Here is a 19,514-nt window from a genome sequence, read left to right as displayed (position 1 = left end):
AAAGAGAGGTCTTCTATCTGCTGGTTCACTCCCCAGATGGCTGCAATGGCCAGAGCTGAGCTGATCCAAAGCCAGGAGCCAGGAGCTTCTTCCGGGTCTTCCATGTGGGTGCAGGGGCCCAAGGACTTCGGCATCTTCCACTGCTTTCCCAGGCCATAGCAAAGAGCTGGATCAGAAGTGAATCAGCCAGGACTCAAACCAGCACCCATATGGGATTCCGGCGCTGCAGGCCAGGGCTTTAACCCACTGCGCCTCAGTGTTGGCTGGCCCCAGGATTTTTTTTTTTTTTTTTTTTTTTTTTAGTAGGGAAGTTTTTAGAGGCTGCATAAAAACAAAGCTAGCCCTGAAGCAAGGCAGACTACCTCTGTTCCTTTGACTTCTCTGGGATTTGAAGATCTAATCCCCGTTCTGTTGTATCCCCCCACCCCTCCGCTTCCAGCTGTTGTGAATGCAGAGCTATTTGCCTGTGAACAGTGATCACAGTGAAAGTTTGGCATGAAGGACTGGAGTGAAGATAAGAAGTGGCTCCTGGATTCCTGGTCATTCATTTTATCATAGTCACCTGCGAAGGCTGCCAGGCTAATTCCAGCTTTAACAGGCTCTTAAATCACTTTACAGCCTAATTGGACTTTCAGTATCTGAACACAAACCCGTTCCATCCAATCTTTGCTTCTTTATGTAAGAATATTTTCCAAAGTCCAGGATTGTTTTTAAACCCCCAAGATAAAGTGATATAATTTATAGTGTATGATCTGTGGTGTTAGCTATTTACACACACACACACACACACATATATATATATATATATGGTCCTACAAGCACTTCTCATCTTTTAGATATCGTGATACTGAAATTGGGAAATCTTAAAATGTTGGCTTAGTTGGTTAGAAATGGTTTGTTCCAAGTAGATTGAGACTATTTTCAAATGACATCCATTTTATAATCATTCAGTTGTGAACTGTCTTTGAAGAACACTCCCCTGCCACTGAACATGCTATGGAATAGAACTCAAAATTGTTATGGATTTTCTAAGTTAAACAGGAAATAAAACAATGTTACATTTTTTGGAGAGCATCTTGGACGATATCCTCACACCCGCAGACAGAAATTCACACTTGTCTCCCATCATCGATGGCTTCAGAAATCATGACCTGTAGGATAACACTCATTCTTGATAATGATGTACAAAGTCCCAGCCAGGCTGGGCCAGGTAAAGCAAGGAGCCAGGAGCTCCATTCCGGTCTTTCACATGTGTGGCAGAGGCCCAAGTTCTTAGGCTACTTTCCCAGGAACCTTAACAAGCTGGATCTGAAGCAAAGCAGCCAACGCTTGAAACAGCACTTTAATATGGGATGCCTGCATCACAAGCAGTGGCTTAACCCACTGGGACACAAATGCTGGCAACCAGAGAGAGCTCTTTGTGTGTGTGTTTTTTTTTTTTTTTTTTTAACAGGCAGAGTGGACAGTGAGAGAGAGAGAGAGAGAAAGAGGTCTTCCTTTGCCTTTGGTTCACCCTCCAATGGACACCGCAGCCGGCGTGCTGCACTGATCCAATGGCAGGAGCCAGGTACTTATCCTGGTCTCCCACGGGGTGCAGGGCCCAAGCACTTGAGCCATCCTCCACTGCACTCCCTGGCCACAGCAGAGAGCTGGCCTGGAAGAGGGGCAACCGGGACAGAATCCGGCGCCCCGACCGGGACTAGAACCCGGTGTGCCGGCGCCGCAAGGCGGAGGATTAGCCTAGTGAGCCGCGGCGCTGGCCTAGAGAGAGCTCTTAAACATAGTTAAAACCAGAAACATTTAATACAAAAGGGAGTCAGTGTAGACTCCCTTTTTTAGATGTAGCTAAACTCAGAACCAAGGGGCCAGCGCTGTTAGGTTAAGCCTCTCCCTGCAGCACTGGCATCCCATATGGTTGCCAGTTCATGTCCCAGCTGCTCCTCAAATCCAGCTCTCTGCTTATAACCTGGGAAAGCTGTAGAAGATGGCCCAAATTCTTGGGCAACTGCATCCATGTGGGAGACCAGGAAGAAGCTCCTGGCTCCTGGCTTCGGATCAGCCCAGCTCCAGATGTCTGGGGAGTGAACCAGCAGATGGAAGACCTCTCTTTCTGTTTCTCCCTCTATCTGTCTGTACCGCTGTCTCTTAAGTAAATAAATAAATAAATCTTTAAAAAAAAATCACAACCAAGTTTTAGATAAAAGGTATATAAAAGTAATGGAAGGAGCTGGTGCTATGGTGCAGTGGGCTAAGCTGCCATCTGCAGCACCAGCATCCCACATGGGTGTCAGTTTGAGTCCCAGCTGCTCTGCTTCTGATCCAGCTCCCTGCTGGTGCACCTGGGATAGCAACAGAGGCTGGCCCAAATGATTGGGCCCCTGCACTCATGTGGGAGACCCAGATGACGCTCCTGGCTCCTGGTTTCAACCTGGCCCAGCCCCAGCCATTGTGCCCATTTGGGGAGTGAACCAATGGATGGAAGATCTCTCTTTTCTCTCTATTTCTCCCTCTCTCTCTCTGTAAATCTTTCAGATAAATAAATCAATCTTGGAGCCAGCACCGTGACACACTTGGTTAATCCTCTGCCTGCGGCGCCGGCATCCCATAAAGGCGCCGGGTTCTAGTCCCGGTTGCTCCTCTTCCAGTCCAGCTCTCTGCTGTGGCCAGGGAGGGCAGTGGAGGATGGCCCAGGTGCTTGGGCCCCTGCCCCGAATGGGAGACCAGGAAGAAGCACCTGGCTCCTGGCTTCAGATCGGTACAGCGCCGGCCGTGGCGGCCATTTGGGGAGTGAACCAACAGAAGGAAGACTTTTCTCTCTCTCTCACTGTCTATAACTCTACCTGTCAAATAAATAAGTAAATATTTAAAAAAAATAATAATGAAAGCACAGTAGTTGAGGAGCACTCAACATTCCCTAATTATGTGCATGTTTGGCCCCCAAACAGTAGCTGCAAATGTACTCTGTTTCTTGAGTCTTTGTTTTAGGAGCACCAGAATAGTTTCAAATTAAGACCCAGTGTATCCCTCTGATAATCCCTTCCTCTCTCCATTCCTCAACTCTCATAGCCATGATGAGGAAGGGTTGGGATCCATGTGACGGAGCGGGGCTCCTCTGGTCTTCCTGCACTGCCAGTCACTGCTTTGCTGCCTGCACACTGTGCTTTGCCACAGCCCACCTCAGCTCTTGGCGAGGGCAAGGGGCTGCCCTACGCAACTCCAGGTCAGCAAACTGGGGCGCCCACTGCTCGCAGTAATCCCCCAATCCTAAATCAGCGCACACAGAGATCTGGGAAAGAGAAGGGAGGGCTAAATCAGGAAGGAGCTGGCCTACAGTTGGGCCATTGCCATGACAGGGTGGAGACAAACAGCTCAGAACTGCTGCACGGAGCATGTGAGCTCTTTGGAAACAAAACAAACATGAGCCTCTGGTAATTCACAGAAATCTCCAAGACGGCATCCGACTCCCCACAAGTCACAGAATTATATGTTAAAGCTGACCTCATCTCAGCTGGGCAGAGGATCCAGTTGCCGCTGGGGCTCGTTACCAGGTACCTCCAAACCAAGGAGATGTTTTCACGGTGAGATCACACAGAGGCGTGGGCTTGGAGCAGGTTGCCCGGGTCTCCATCCTGACTCCCCTAGCAGTGAGATTTTGGGAAAGTCGCTCAACTTCTCTGTGCTTCCATTTCCCCACCTGTATCCGGGAACATTAATTGTCCCACTGCGATTCTGATGAGGATTAATTAAATGAGCTATACGGCAAAAGAGCTGAGAACACGCACGTCAGCTGTTGTTCCTGCAAGTTAATTTTTCCCCAGGGCACTACCTATTTTTCTACAGCTTGACTAATTGAGCATCGCCAGTATTGCAACTCCCAGAATGAGGCAAACTTTCTTGCCTACCCCCACCCTCCCCACCCCCACCCCCACCCCCACGCCTCCTTTGAGCCTTTCTTACCTAGAAAATGTTTCTCTCAACTTCTTTATCTCACTACAACCAGCTCCTTAAAGACTGCACTCCAAAAGCATCCGCTCTGAGAAGGCTTTCCTGCCCTCTGTGGGCCGGTCAGGAGCCCCTCTGGCTGCTGCTTCCATCACACAGTCACCAAGGAGCCCCATCACTGCTGTGACCCAAAGCCCCCCCCCCCTCGCCCCCGGGCTCTGAATATCCAGTGCGGGACACACAGGAGGGCTGGGTGAATGTTCCCAGTGTTGGAACCATTCCTTAAATATTTATGCACAGAAGGCCGGCGCCGCAGCTCACTAGGCTAATCCTCCGCCTTGCGGCGCCGGCACACCGGGTTCTAGTCCCGGTCGGGGCGCCGGATTCTGTCCCGGTTGCCCCTCTTCCAGGCCAGCTCTCTGCTGTGGCCAGGGAGTGCAGTGGAGGATGGCCCAGGTGCTTGGGCCCTGCACCACATGGGAGACCAGGAGAAGCACCTGGCTCCTGCCTTCGGATCCGCGCGGTGCGCCAGCTGCAGCACACCAGCCATGCCAGCCGCGGCAGCCACTGAAGGGTAAACCAACGGCAAAAGGAAGACCTTTCTCTCTGTCTCTCTCTCTCACTGTCCACTCTGCCTGTCAAAATAAATAAATAAATAAATTTAAAAATTAAAAAAATTTATGCACAGAAAAATCTTTCAAAGAACCTTAAAAACGTCCCACTCTAAAAACACCAATGCTCTAACCTCTTTCCTACTGCTGAAACCTCATCATATAACTGCGCTAATAAAAACACTGTTTATTGGCCAGCTCCCAATTACAAAGAATGTGGTATTCAGACTTCAGGTATGTGTAATGATACCAAAGCCATGCAAGCCTCTAATCTCTTTGTTTTAAAAATACAATAGGGGCCTGTGCTGTGGCACAGCAGGTTAAGCCACTGCTTGCAACACCAGAATCCCATATTTGCCCTGGTTTGAGTCCTGCCTATACCACTCCAGTCCAGCTCCCTGTTAACGTACTTGGGAGAACAGCAGAAGATGGTCCAAGTGCTTGGGCCCCTACACACACGTGGAACACCAGGATCGAGCTTCTGGCTCCTGGCTTCATCCTGGCCATTGTGGCCATTTGGGGAATGAAAGAGTGGATGGAAGATCTCTCTTTCTCTCTCTCTCTCCCTCTCTCTCTCTCTGCCTCTCTCCCTCTGCCTCTCTCCCTCTTTCTCTGTAACTCTGCCTTTCATATAAATAAATCTCAAAAAAAAGAGAATACAATAAAAATTAGGTACTTTTCTGAAACACCCCAGACAAGTAAGGGTGTTAATGCCCAGAAGTTTTCTCACAGCGGAATGAGATCAGCTCTCTTTGACCTAGTGGTAGCACTGAGCTGGCTCCTGACAATTCTAACTTCGCTGACAGAACATTTGTTTGAATCAAAGACTCTTTGTGAACAAGAAATTAATAAGATGACTATTTTCAGCTTCCAACTGAAGAACAGCTCACACAACTTTCAAAGTGTTGGTAGACTTTAAGATCAATAACCTTTATTCTCGTTGCTAAAACCTTTAACCAGGCATAGACAAATGCTTTGGATTAAGAGGCAGAAGAACCTGTTCTGGTCCCAGCTTTGCTCAGTGTGTCTCACTGGACATTATCCTGTTTCACTAGGTTTCCGTCTGTCTGTCTGTCTGTAAAGTAATAATAGTAGTAGTAGACACTGATTAATGTTGAGCACCAGGCATGCCAGACATTGTTCCCAAAGCTTTGGGCATATTCACTCAGTGAATTCTTCCAAACAATCCTAAAAGTTGTCATCCCTGTTGCACAAATAAAGCAACTGAGGCAGAGAGAGTTTAAATAACTCACCCAAGGTTAGCTAATAAGTAGAGGAGCTAGGCTTCCAACCCAGTCTGGCTCCGGGGGCCCTGCTCTGGGCCAGAATGACCACTTTAGAGCCGGGACTGACGGTATCAGTTATCTAGGACTAGGATGGTATGCTGTGTTGTTCTCAGAGGGCCGCTGGGTTGCCTGGGAGCTGCCCCAGGCCACAGGAAGAACCGGGCCTGCAATGGCAGGCACGTGGGTAGGGGTGGACATGGGTGAAGAGAGGCCCAGTAGGAATGCAACTGCTGTGTGAACTATGGCCCAGCTGGATGTACAGGTTACCTTACCTTGCCAGAGGCTTTCTGATACTTTGACAAGACCCTGAAGGGCTGTGCACTTACTGCCTCTCCTCCTTATTTGTTTTTTAAGATTTATTTTATTTATTTGAGAGAGAGAGGTGGAGGTTTCCTGTCACTCTTTTACACCCCACATGGCTGCAATGGCCAGAGCTGAGGTGATCCTAAGCCAGGAGCCAGGAGCTTCTCCCACATGAGTTCAGGGGCCCAAGCACTTGGGCCATCTTCTGCTGCTTTCTCAGGCACGTTAGAAGGGAGCTGGATCAGAAGTGGAGCAGCCAGGACTTGAACTGGTGCCCATTTGGGATGCCGGTGCTGCAGGCCAGGGCTTTACCCCACTGTGCTACAGTGCCAGCCCCCCTCTTTTTTTAACTTTTATTTAATGAATATAAATTTCCAAAGTACAGCTTATGGATTACAATGGCTCCCCCCCCATAACTTCCCTCCCACCCGCAACCCTCCCCTTTCCCGCTCCCTCTCCCCTTCCATTCACATCAAGATTCATTTTCAATTCTCTTTATATACAGAAGATCAGTTTAGCATATATTAAGTAAAGATTTCAACAGTTTGCACCCCCATAGAAACACAAAGTGAAAAATACTATTTGAGTACTAGTTATAGCATTAAATCACAATGTACAGCACATTAAGGACAGAGATCCTACATGAGGAGTAAGTGCACAGTGACTCCTGTTGTTGACTTAACAAATTGACACTCTTGTTTATGGCATCAGTAATCACCCTAGGCTCTTGTCATGAGTTGCCAAGGCTATGGAAGCCTTTTGAGTTCACCGACTCTGATCATATTTAGACAAGGTCATAGTCAGAGTGGAAGTTCTCTCCTCCCTTCAGAGAAAGGTACCTCCTTCTTTGATGACCTGTTCTTTCCACTGGGATCTCACTTGTGGAGATCTTTCATTTAGGTTTTCTTTTTTTTTTCCAGAGTGTCTTGCCTGAAATACTCTCATGGGCTTTTCAGCGGATCTGCATGCCTTAAGGGCTGATTCTGAGGCCAGAGTGCTGTTTAGGACATCTGCCATTCTATGAATCTGCTGTGTATCTCGCTTCCCATGTTGGATCGTTCTCTCCCTTTTTGATTCTATCAGTTAGTATTTGCAGACACTAGTCTTATTTATGTGATCCCTTTCAGCCCCCTCTTACACACTTTGTTGGGGAGACATTAGGATGGACGGCATGCTGCAGTGTGAAGGAGTGAGCAGTGGGTCTTTGGCACTCTGTGGACTTAATAACAAGGCTGACAAAGCTCTAAGCCTTTCTAAGCCCCTTTCCTTGAGTTGTCCAAGGAACACTCTGAATATCACAGGTTTGCTCAGGGATTTAGCTAAAAGAATGTACGTGAAACATCTAGCACAGTGCTTGACAATTCATGGCCAGATCTTTTCCCCACTGCTCACTGCTTGATTGAGAAATTGTAAGCATCCCTACTGGACCTGATATTACCTGACCTCATGGGATCATCTGGGAGAAGTAAATGAGCTAAGGTATGCAAAGTGCTTGGCATGTGCTAGGTGTTCAACTGATGGCGGCATCACTGTCATTCCTCCTTTGGCTTTCCTGAGCATCCCTGGTGCCAGGGGAAGCTTTCCAGACACCCTGCAAACAGGTTTATAGTCACAGTTAAATGTTCAAGTAGGATTCGGGGTCTGCTTCCTCCAGCACAGAACACAGCATCCGCTCAGGAGTGACCTCCTACCACAGGCCCTCTGCCTGCCCTGGGACCGCTCTGGAGAACACACCCAAACAGTCACGAGCAGAAGGACATAAAAATTCTTAGGAAGCCTCTTGGTTGAATACACCCACACACCCATAAGTCAGGGGGTAAAAACAGCTTTTCTCCAGAGAGACACTTAACTAGAGACGTGCCTGGGTCGTGTCTCAGTGACAGAATGGGAGCACTGATGGCTGGAGCTCCCACGAGCTGCCCCCCCCCACCCCTCTCTCTCTCTCTCTCTCTCTCTCACACACACACACACAGTTCCCACACCACGTCCCCAGGACAAGCACAGCTAGTGCTGGCACAGTGTTTGTCCTCATCCTCCCCTCTCACAACAAATGCCTCCCCCACCCACCTGAAACTCAAGTTCACTACCAACCATGTCCTGTACTCTAAAGCCACCACCCCCATCCCTGAACCCGCTTCTCATTTTCAGTTTCACAAGTGGCCTCGGTAGGAAGAGCCCTGATCCCCCACCCAACCCCAAGTCCCTCTTGGGACCATCTCAGCAGCCTACACAGACCTGAGGACTCCAGGTTAGAATCACACTGGCTTATTTCTCCCATGTCTCTCGGGCTTCAATGCTTACATCACAGCCCAGCTAACCCGAGTCCCCTAGACGGCAAACACTCCGAGGACAGGTCCAGGCCCGGCTTCCCATCCTTAGTATCCAGTACAACGCCTGGTAGAAAGTGGCCTCAGTAAATCTTGGCTCAGTGGATGAAGAGGTTCATATTTTAGACACGCAGTGACAGGTTCTCCCTGGTACAGAATCACTGGAGTGGGGCTGGCATTGTGGCGAAGCAGGGGCCCCTGGGGCCACTCTCACGGCCACCAGGAGGACCCAAGGAGGGAGGACTGCAGCGAGAACCCACGTTCCCCGTCTTCCTGGGCATCCTGTGTCCCTGTGCATCCCCAAGCACGGCCTGAGCTATGAAAGCAACGAAACATCAAGCCAGAGAACAGCGGAGAGAGAGGGAGGGAGATGGTCCACACACAGGGTGGCAGTGCTGGGGGTGGCTGCCACAGAGTGGAGGAGGGCAAGAGCAGCAGCTGGGACCTGGCTTGGTCAAGACTGAGCTGCCTCAGTTTGCACATTTGCAGAGTGGGATGCTGGGTAACAGTCAGTGTGACGAGCACCTCGCCAGCACTCAACAACTCCCAGTTTGCCTGCCACTCGTCCCCCAGCCCAGGCTGCCCATCCCGGTGGCCAGCGGCTCCATGGAGGCTCAGAGCTTCCAGTGGCTCTACACCCTCAGCTCTCACGCTCGGGCCTCCCATGGGGCCCCATCTCAGCAACAGCCAGTAGTGGGAAAGCAAAAGGTTCCCCTTGCTCTGTGTGTGTGTCTGTGTGTGTGTGTGTGTTTTAAGAAGTATTTGTTTGAGAGGCAGAGTGTCACAAGAGAGGGAGATAGACACAGAGAGACATTTCCATCTGGTGGTTCGTTCCCCAAATGGCCACAATGACTAAGGCTGGGCCAAGGCCAAAGCCAGGAGCCAGGAACTCCATCTGAGTCTGCAGTGTGGGCTGCAGGGGCCCAGGCGCATTAGCGGGGAGCTGGATGGGAAGTGCATTAGCTGGGACTAGAACCGATGCTCATGTGTGATGTCGGCATGGCAGGTGGCGGTGTTACTCGCTGTACCACAATGCCAGCCGCTCTCCTTCTTTGGATAAAGTTCATGCAGTGTGATGACACAGCCCAGAATGGAAACAAAATATCTAAGGCAGATGAACAGAAGAGGACAGACCACACAAAGAAAAATCGTGTGTCATATTCTACCAAAGATTGTGGACGGATTGATAAGGAAAAACAGAGGCTGATTCCTGTCTTTCACTTCATGCTGTGACAACGCCTCAGTGGGGAAGTCCTGTGGAACAATGTGCAGAATAGGTGGTGCTGGGAGGGATTCTGCTAGGATACCTTGGAGAAGAACCTGTGCATGATGTCGGCTCCCAGAAACACACAGCAGGCACGAGGCCAATTTGTTCGCTGCTGTCTTCCCAGGCTAGAGTGCCTCGGAGTAGGGGCTCAATAGATACTCTGGTCAAGGAATAAATCTTCATAGCTAAGGTCTGGTAAGCACCGTCATAAAGGAAGCTGTTTGGTTCTGTCTGATTCATTGTTTTCTAAAGGTATTTAACCATGGAACCCCTTCAGAAACATTTTAACATCCAAAGAAGTAAGAAGTTATCAACTTGGAAACCTTGCTTAGAAGAAAACAGGCTCATCGCAATGTGGGGTAGGCGGAATGTGTATCACAGTAAGTCATACGTGTCACTTACTACTAAGGTAATAGAAAAATGTTAGAGTGCAAAATGGAGAAGAGTAACCACAGGAACACATGTAAAAGAAATTCATCAAAGGAAGAATAGAAAGTAACCATTAGAATGGGAGAGATAGGGCCCAGAACCATGGCTTAGCTGGTAAAGCCGCCACCTGCAGTGCCGGCATCCTATATGGAGCGGGATGGAGTCATGGCTGCTCCACTTCCGATCCAGCTCTCTGCTACGGCCTGGGGAAGCAGTAGAAGATGGCCCAAGTCCTTAGGTCCCTGTACCCGCAAGGAGACCAGGAAGAAGCTCCTGGCTCCTGGCTTCGAACTAGCCCAGCTCCAGCCATTGCAGCCATTTAGGGAGCGAACCAGCAAGTGGAAGACCTCTCTCTCTCTCTCTCTTTGCCTCTGCCTCCGCCTCTCAAGTAAATAAAAAATCTTTGGGAAAAAAAAAAAAAAAGAACAGAAGAGACTGTGACAACCAAGAAAGGTACAAATTTACTAATAAAATATATGAACCTTCAAACGCAGATCCCTAAACAGAACAGACTTCTCACTGGACAAAAATGCAAGTGTCAAGTTGCTTGGGAAGGGTGCAGGAGAGGAAGTTATGGTCAGACATTTTCAAAGAAAATGTACAGTTCCACTAATCATTAGAGAATTATAAATGAATCCAACTTAGGTTTTGTCTTGCAAATGTTAAATCAATAATTTCCTTATTTATTATCTTTGAAAGCCAGGCAGAGACAGAGTTCTCCCGTCTGCTGATTCATTCTCCAAATGCCTGCAACAGCCAGTTCTGGGCCAGGTGGAAACCTGGAGCCAGGGACTCGCTCTGGGTCTCTCCTATGTGGGTGGCAGGGACTTACACACTTGAGCCACTGCCAGCTGCCTTCCAGGGTGCACATTAGTAAGAAGCTGGAATCAGACGCAGGTGTCCTGACATGGGGTGCAGGCACCCCGAGAGGCTTCTTAACAGCTGCACCGTAGCCTGCCCCAATAAGCTTTTAACGGTGTTTGAAAAAGCTACTGTGGAAAAGCATTGAAAAACTTGACTTTCAGACGTTCTTAGGTTACTATCAATTGGTACAATCTTTCTGGCAAAATTTATAAATTAGACCATTAAAATAGCTGTTCCCCTCATGGAAACTTGTCCCCAAGGAAATAATTTTTAAAAAGTCCAAACAACAGTGGCCTTCAGCAAGACATCTTGGGACAGGTACAGGAGGGAACACTCCCTGGTAGATAATCTGTGGCTGGAAATTGGTTTGCCACTTGTACCTGCTTTTCTTCCTCCTGCCTCTATGATTCTTCCTGCCCAATTGCCTACACCCTCCTGTCTGTGTAACCCACTATACTCTTCAAACTCTAACTTTTTAAAACTTTATAATTGAAGTGTTAAATGTATTTTTTAAAGATTTATTTATTTATTTGAAAGGCAGAGTTACAAAGAGGCAGAGTCAGAGAGAGGTCTTCCATCTGCTGCTTCACTCCCCAGATGGCTGCAGCAGCCAGATTGGATCACAACTGATTGGAAACCAGGAGCCAGGAGCTTCTTGCAGGTCTCCCACATGGGTGCAGAGGCCCAAGGACTTGGGTCATCTTCTACTGCTTTCCCAGGCCATGGCAGAGAGCTGGATCGGAAGTGGAGCAGCCAGGACTCTAACCGGCACCCATAAGGGATGCCAGCACTACAGGCAGCAGTTTTACCCGCTATTAAGGTGCTGGGTAAAGTCCCAGCTGCTCCTGTTCCGATCCAGTTCTTGGCTATTGCCAATAATGCTCCTATGATAATCTTGTATGCCTCTTAGCGAGTGTATACGAGCAACACATTTTTGTTGGGCATGTATGATGGAGGCAAGTTTCTATGTCACAGAACATCTTTTTTTTTTTTTTTTAGATAATAGGGGACAATTTCCCAATGTTGTACCAATTTGTACTCCGTCCAGCAATGAGAGGGCCCGCTGACCCACATTTTGCCACCTAAGCATTGTCAGTCTTTCCGTTTTAACCCTCTTGGAGGCCAGGTGGTGGCATTTCATTGTGGTTTTAATTTGCATTTCTGTTGCACAAATTTAAAAGAACTAAAGTGAAGTCCGCCCCCTGGTGGGTAGATTCTGAATTACCTGCGCAGTTATTTTCAGCGTATACAGGCTTCCACTGTCCTGGGGAGAATCCACGGCATTTTGGGATTTTTCTCCACCTCTTCTCCCACAACAGTCTCTAAGAATAAGAAGTTAAACATCTTTAATAAATTCACAATTTTATAAGTTGCTCCTTTAAGCCTGTCTTGCATTTTCACATTGTTTTACATCCATTTCTAAGTTTTCTTTAAATTCTGACACAAGCCCTTTATCAATTACACGTGTTGCTCCTTGCACTTCTTTTCCCACCTTTTTAAAATCAGCTAATTTTCCGCTTTATAAGAGGCTCTGTGCAGGGTCAACGTTGTCATATTCAGAATGTGCCACGAGATGGCGCCCTAGCCCTGCACTTGAGCCTTGCAGTGGCCGTGTCTGATTTTTAAACCTCCCAAAATATTTTCCAAGTAAACAATGCTAAAAAGAGATTAAACTTTCAACCATTGTAAACAGATGGAATTACAGCTAGAACAGGGTCTCTTGGTGGGAAAATGTTAATATTTGGGGAGAAACGTTCAAAATAAAGGAAATAAGGAGTCGTTGCCTCACCCAGGTGAGGCTGCCCGGAGCCAGGCGGCAGCACATGGGATCCATGCAAACGCTCTCAGCGGTAAGCTGCGGGCCAATTAAGAACTAACGACCAAGCCTGGCATTAGGACATCTGCTCTGTGTCTAAGAGGTAGGCACCCCCCCACCCACACCACATGGCTTCTGAGCACCGGGTAGATCAGGAGCTGGCCAGGGAATTTTAAGTATTACTCAACTGCCCTCTCCTCATTTCTGTTTTTTATTTTGGTTTCGTTAATTGGATTTTGCGATTGCTTAAAACGGGCCTGGTGCGCCTCGAAACCCAATGGGGAAGCAGACCCACTCACCACCCCATGAATGGCGTGTGACCGTGACTGACAGCCAGCAATCTTCCCCCCCTGCACTCCCCCCCTCCGTGTCCACTTGCTCAGAACGGAGGCCCCCCCTTGAGCTGGGTCCCCACTCAGGTTAGAACAAAGGTCCGCACGCCTTCCTCCTCCCCAGCGCCCCCTCTCCAGGAGGGAGTCAAAGAATGAGGGCCAAGATCCCAGCGTTCTTGTGCTTAGAAACGAGAGTACACACATCAACCCCACACTCAAGGCGAGACCTCTACACAGAAAGGAGGTCTTCCAAGGGCAGCCTGCTGGGGGCGGAGCCGGCCATCTACAGTGCAGGGGCATCAGCCAGGGGGCCCCGGCATCCTTGGGGGGTGGTGAGAAGGCGACCCCTTTTCTCCAGGTTCCACACACTTCAGGCGGGAGCCAGCCGGGGTATCCGTGAGTGGGTCCTCGGCAGGAACCCCAAGCCAGAGTACAACCATGTCCTGAGGCAGCCAAGGGTCGCTACATCGGATGCCCCCAAGGCCTAGCGCCAAGACGTTCAGAATCTGAGAACGCACTCAAGACTCCTTGTCATTCCCGCTGCTGAGAAATGGACCCCGGTGGAGCGGCGCCCCACCCCCACCCCCACCCCGCCCGCCCCAAACTCCTCCATCCACCTCTGCGCAGACCCCGCGCAGGCCCCTGGCAGCCAGGGAGGGAGAGAGGCTGAGACAGAGAGGCCCCGGCCCTTGTGTGCTCTTCTTGCGCTTCCTCGGGATGACTGAGCAACCGCGGGGCTGCGCGCTGTGGAAATTCCCGCCCTCGCAGGAAGTCGCACCTCCGCGGGGAAGGACGTTGCTCCACCGCACTTCCTGGCTCTGCGGCTGCGGGGCTGGTGCGCCGGGCCCACAGGGCCTATGTGCTGGGGGCAGGGAGGGGGCGCCCAGGGCCAGGCTCTGCCCGCCCCGCCTCTGCTTCCGCACCGGGATTCTGATGACAGGCGGCTGGCGTGCCGCGGCTGGGCGGGGAGAGACGGTGCGCCCGAGCGAACAGGGCCCCCTGAACTTTTGGGGGTTGGGGTCTCTTCCTTTTCCCTTGGCCCAGGCCGTGCTGGTGGTTTGCTGGGGCCAGCCGGTGCTGCTTCCGGGAGCTGTTTAATGTTCAGTTTTGCAAACCAGTTGCTAAAGTATAAAAACGGAGGAGAAAATAAGTTCTGTTTTTAAAAGCAAGATCCTCAAAACACATCACTTCTGAATCACGTCACTGCATTTTTTTAAAGATTTATTTATTTATTTGAAAGTCAGAGTTACAGAGGCAGAGAGAGAGAGAGGTCTTCCATCTACTGGTTCAATTCCCAAATAGACGGGGCTGCAGCTGGGCCGATCCCAAGCCAGGAGCCAGGAGCTTCTTCCAGGTCTCCCATGCGGATGCAGGGGTCCAAGGACTTGGGCCATCCTCCACTGCCTTCCCAGGCCATAGCAGAGAGCTGGATCGGAAGTGGAGCAGCCGGGACTCTAGCCCGCGCCATATGGGATGCCGGCCCTGCAGGCGGCGGCTTTACCCGCTACACCACAGCGCCGACCCCACGTCACTGCATCTTAGCAGTGATACGTGCTCCCAGCCACGGCCGGGGGCGGAGGGACCGCAGGGCCTGGGGACCGCTGCACGTCTGGTCCGAACTCTGCCTTCAGGGACACCACGGAGTCGTGTGAACTTACCCTCGGGCGGAGGATCTGCGCCGCAGATCTCGGCAAAGCCTACAGTCCGGGGTTTTGTCCCCGGTGCCTGATTCAGAGGTCCCTGCGCCCCTCTGCCCTGGCGCCCAGCATCCGGGGCCCGCGCCCTGCGCCCCACCTGCTGCTGCCGGCGCAGAGCCTCTTTCTCCAGCGCCCCGGGGGAGCGCGCAGGGGCGGGAGCGAGCCCGGCGGGGCCGGCCCGGGGCGCGCCCGCGACCCCACCCAGTAGCGCACAGCCGGGCAGCGGCCGGCGCAATCGCTGGGCCAGAGGCCTCATCTGAGGGACCTCAGGCGAGGCAGTCCAGGGGCCCGGCAGGGAAGGGGCTAGGTTTCTCTGCAGAAATGAGAGAACGAGTGGGTTGAGGAGAAAGTGCAGCCAGCCAGGGAGCCGGGCCTGCGGAAGCTGCAGAAGTCGCCGTTCCCGTGACCTGTGGAGCTGGGGTCCCTCTCCCAGGCCCCTGGCCACGGCCCTGCCGGGTGGATGAATAACAGGAGGTGGTGATGAGGGCCCAGGGCGCTGTGCCCGTCCCCGACCGCTCACTCCTCTGCCCCTCCTCGACACCCCCAGCCCTCGCGTCCACACCCTTACCGCTCCCCACTCAAACCGGGGCTTCCAGCATTTTCTGATTCCTACACCACGCGGACGTGTTTCCCCCAGCCCCGCCTCGCTCCTCCCCTCAGGCCGACGCAGCTGCCAAACCCCGCATTCCCCTCGGGCTCCCGCGCCCCGCAGCTAGGGACCCCCTCAGCCCTCCCCTCACACACACGCTGCGCGCCCTCCCTACCCCTCCTCCACCCCAGCCGGCCCCCACGCCTCCGAACAGTGCCTCAAAAATTCAAACACGACTTTTTCATTTCTGACACACACAAAATCGGCTATTCCAGTCAGTGCCTGCTCAGGAAGCCTTCGGATGCGTCCCGGGAGCGCGAATCCGGCTGTGGCGGCCGCGCGGACCCCTGAAGAAGCCGTCGGGACTGGGCTGAGGAGCCAGGAGGGAGATAGGCGGGGGGGTGACCAGCGGCACGGGAGGGAGGTCACGAAGTGGCACTGGACACGACTTCTTGGGCTAAACGTTTTGGTATACATCGTCATGGTTTAGAATGCATTGTCACGTGCAAGTCCCCCGCCCCCTCACGGCAGGCATCCAGTCGGCCCCTGCACACCCGGCTCAAGCCTCCCTCATTCAGCTCTGGGATCTGTGCTGTCCCCACATCGGCCCTTGAGTTCAGGTCGCCCCTCTACCACCTGGACTCCAGCTCCAGCCTTTCTCCAGACTGCAGCCAAAATAAGGGATTCCTGGCGTGCCAGGCTGACCGAGGCACCCCTGCATTTAAGACTTCCAGAGGGGCCGGCGCTGTGGCCCACTGAGTTAAGCCACCTCCTGCGACGCTAACATCCCCTGTGGACATCAGTTCACTTCCCAGCCTCTCCACTTCCGATTCAGCTCTCTGATAATGCCCTGGAAAAGCAGCAGAAGATGGCACAAGTGCTTGGGCCCCTGCATCCCCTTGGGAGACCCGGATGGAGTTTGGGGCTCCTGGCTTCTAGCCATTGTGGCCATTTGAGGAGTGAGCCAGTGGATGGACGATCTCTCTCCCTCTCTCTCTGTAACTCTGCCTTTTAAATAAAGAAAGAAATATGTAAGAAAAGACCGATAGTGGCTCCCCATTGCCCTTGGGATAACATTCCCCATTTTCACAGTTTCATAGCCCTTTCTGATCTAACCTCATCAACATAGGAATTAGTTCCTTGTTTCATGTAACGCCAATTTAACTGAACACGTACTATGTGCCATGTGCTAGGCATTGCACTGGGAACCAAGTTCCTGCAGTGACTAAACTGCACAGACATGCAGCAAATTCCGACGCAGATAATGACACCTGTGATGCGTGCAGGAAAAGGAACATTTCCCCATCAGCTCCTTGCTTCAACAATAGACCACCAGCGGCTCCTGCCTGCTGGCCTGACTTCGGCTGCTCCCTGTCCCGAGCAGCCCCTCCTCCTGCCAGCTCTCTCTGTGCCTCCACACCTCCTGGGCTCCAGGCTGTCTCCACTAGAGGTCATCTTCTCTGAGCTCCTGGGTGCTTTCCTGGGACCCTTGTCCCACCTGGGCCCTGGACCTCCTGAACCAGCGCAGGGCTTGGCTCAGTAAACACTCAGCCTGGCCAAGTAAACAGTAAAAAAGTAAACTCAGCCTTGGCTCAGTAAACAATAACTCTTAATCCATGTGTGGGCATTTGTATTTTTTTTAAAAACTAGCCATAACAGCCGGCACTCGGCACAGAGGGCTACGCTGTCACTTGGAACATCTGAATCCCATGTTGAAGCGCCAGTTACAGTCCCAGCTGTTCCACTTCCTAACTAGCTCCCTGCTAATGTGCCTGCAGATGACCTCTGTACTGAGGCCCCGCCCCTCACGTGGGAAACCCAGATGGCGTTCCTGGCTTTGGCCTGGCCCAGCTGTGGCCATTGAGGCCATTTGAGAAGTGAACCAGCAGATGGAAGACCAGCTGACCATGCCTCAGTAGTGCCTGTGTCTCCACAAAAACCCAACAGGACTGCAATGGGACAGCGTCTGGACAGCGTCTGGACACCGAGCACGTGGGGGCAAGAGCTCATCCCTGGCCAGGTGGTGGCGCCCCCAACTCCATGGGGACCCTTCCATGCCTGACCCCGTGTGACCAGTTCTTCATGCGGTGCTCATTTCTACCGCTCCGATGTCCTTGACAGTACACTTGGAAATGGCTGTCTCTGAATTCTGTGAGCCACTCTAGCAGATTAATCAAGCCTACACTCACGGAAACCACAGCTTGCAGCCCATCAGATGCAAGTTCCGGGGACCCGAACTTGAAACAGTACCCAAGTGGGTGTAGTCTTGGGAAGGGGACCTTCAACTTGGAGGAAGCCAACACTCCCTCCCTGTGGGTGGCTGAGAACAGAGCTGAGTGATGATGACCACACCTCCCAAGACTGCAGGGGGAGCTGTGTTGTGGGTGCTCCCAGGACTGCACAGGTGACCGCGTTGTGGGTGCTTCTGGGTTTGTTTTTCCTCTGTATCTGCAGATGCACCACCCTGTAAAGCCGATTTCCCTTCTAGGAGAGACCTTGTCCTGTCTGGGTGTCCCCACCCTGGCTTATCTGCAAACCCCAGGCTGCTCCCTGAACTTCCTCCTTCCTTGGAATTGCAGAGTTGAAAGATCACCTAGCTCGCCCCTCCGTTGTGCAGAAGTACAGAGTGAGGTCCCGAGTCGGGGATTAGATGCCTGAAGTACTACCACAGTAAAGGGCAGAGTCCCGATTCCCACAAGCAGAGGAGGCAGGCTTCCTGCCTAGCCGCCATGCCTTGCCAGTTTGTCATAGGCTGCCTGATGTTTCCAGCAGAGCTGGCCTGAAAGCTACAGCTGCAGTGAATGAGACTTACCAGGATCATCAGCACACCTGCCTGCCACCATCCTCCTCCACCCCCACTCTTGTCTGCCCTTCTAACCCAGAAGCAGCCACACACCTTGACGCGCCTGTCAGGCCTCACCCGGGCGGGGACAGGGACTCTTAAGGCGGGACTCACCACGGTGAGGAGTGGCCACCAGGATGGCCTTGAAGAAGGAAACCAGCTCGGGTGCGCCCGAGCACCCTGGCCAGCTGGCTGAAGTCCCGACGGCCCATTCCAGCCACCAACTGCCCGCCCAGTCCCACCCCGCCGCTCTGGGCCCTGAGCTCCTTCCTGCCGTCCCACGCCATCCTCGGAAGGTGCCACGGCTTCTGGGCCTCCCTGGCTTTGCAGGTGCTGCTCCTTCACACGCCGTCTTTGCTTCCCCACCTGGTGAGCTCCCTCCCCCTGCTCGCTCTGTGCTGGCGCCTCCTCCTTCCGGTGTGCCTGGATCACTGCTGGGCCAGTTACAGTGCAAGAAAGAAAAGAGCAAGCTGGCCAGTCTGGCTGCTCCATCAGGCTCTCCGCTCCTCGATGGCAGCAGTTGGGTCTTTATCTTCAGGTTTTTATAAGCTAGCACATAGAAAGCACTCGATAAGAGGGACAGTTGTGGAACACATGGCTACACGGGCTCTGGATTCACTCCCGAGCTAAACTGGGAAGTAAATCTGAATGTCACATGAGCATCCCCCCAAGCATTTATTGAGGGATTTTATTCGTCCAACACTTCGCGTGCTGCTGTGTGCAAGCACCGTGTAGACAAAGGCCTAGGGACACAGGGCCAGGGCAGACACAGGCGCTGCCTTCAAGGAGCTCACAGTTGGAAGGCACAGACAAGGCTGAAAAGAACCTGCGCTAAGGAAACAGCCAGCGCCTGCTGACCACTGCTGCTACAAACTGACTATTGCATTTAATCTCCAAGAACCCTGTCAAGCAGGCACCTTTATTATAATTATTCCCATGTCACAGATGAGGAGACTGAGGCTTCCAGAAGTGGACAGACGTGGCAATGGCACAGCTAGGACATAGTAGAGGCAGGGTTGGAACCCAGACAATTCCCAGCACCCACCCACCCAAGCACAATGCCTAATATTATTAACGAGGGGCAGGGAGGCCAAGGAAGGCCCCGTCAAAGAGGGTGCATTTGAGTTGTGCCCTGGAGGACAAGCATCGTTCTTGCGGATGGAGAAGGGGGTGGCACACGCCAGGCTACCAAAGATCTGAGAAATTTAG

At 52.0% G+C, this 19,514-nt stretch overlaps 1 long non-coding RNA gene across 9 annotated transcripts in view; it reads right to left on the bottom strand.

The window, feature by feature from the left end:
• The window catches only part of LOC103351113 (uncharacterized), a 45,203-nt gene extending 29,975 nt beyond the window's left edge, over positions 1 to 15,228 (bottom strand). For 2 of the 9 annotated variants that reach the window (XR_011380899.1, XR_011380897.1), the window contains exons 1-2: positions 14,836 to 15,228; positions 12,255 to 12,351 (exon numbers count right to left, since the gene is read on the bottom strand). This is a non-coding gene — a long non-coding RNA (uncharacterized lncRNA). Of the gene's footprint in view, positions 1 to 7; positions 167 to 1,013; positions 1,152 to 3,525; positions 3,639 to 7,601; positions 7,734 to 12,254; positions 12,352 to 13,794; positions 13,928 to 14,385; positions 14,604 to 14,835 lie in introns of those variants that run through there. The other 7 variants (XR_011380894.1, XR_011380893.1, XR_011380901.1 and 4 more) reach the window with 7 other exon arrangements.
• Positions 15,229 to 19,514: the final 4,286 nt, after the last annotated feature.

This window comes from Oryctolagus cuniculus, chromosome 12, assembly GCF_964237555.1.
Source record: "Oryctolagus cuniculus chromosome 12, mOryCun1.1, whole genome shotgun sequence".
NCBI lineage: Eukaryota > Metazoa > Chordata > Mammalia > Lagomorpha > Leporidae > Oryctolagus > Oryctolagus cuniculus.
Note: the sequence above shows the minus strand (reverse complement) of the source record. Positions and strands in the feature narration are given on the sequence as shown.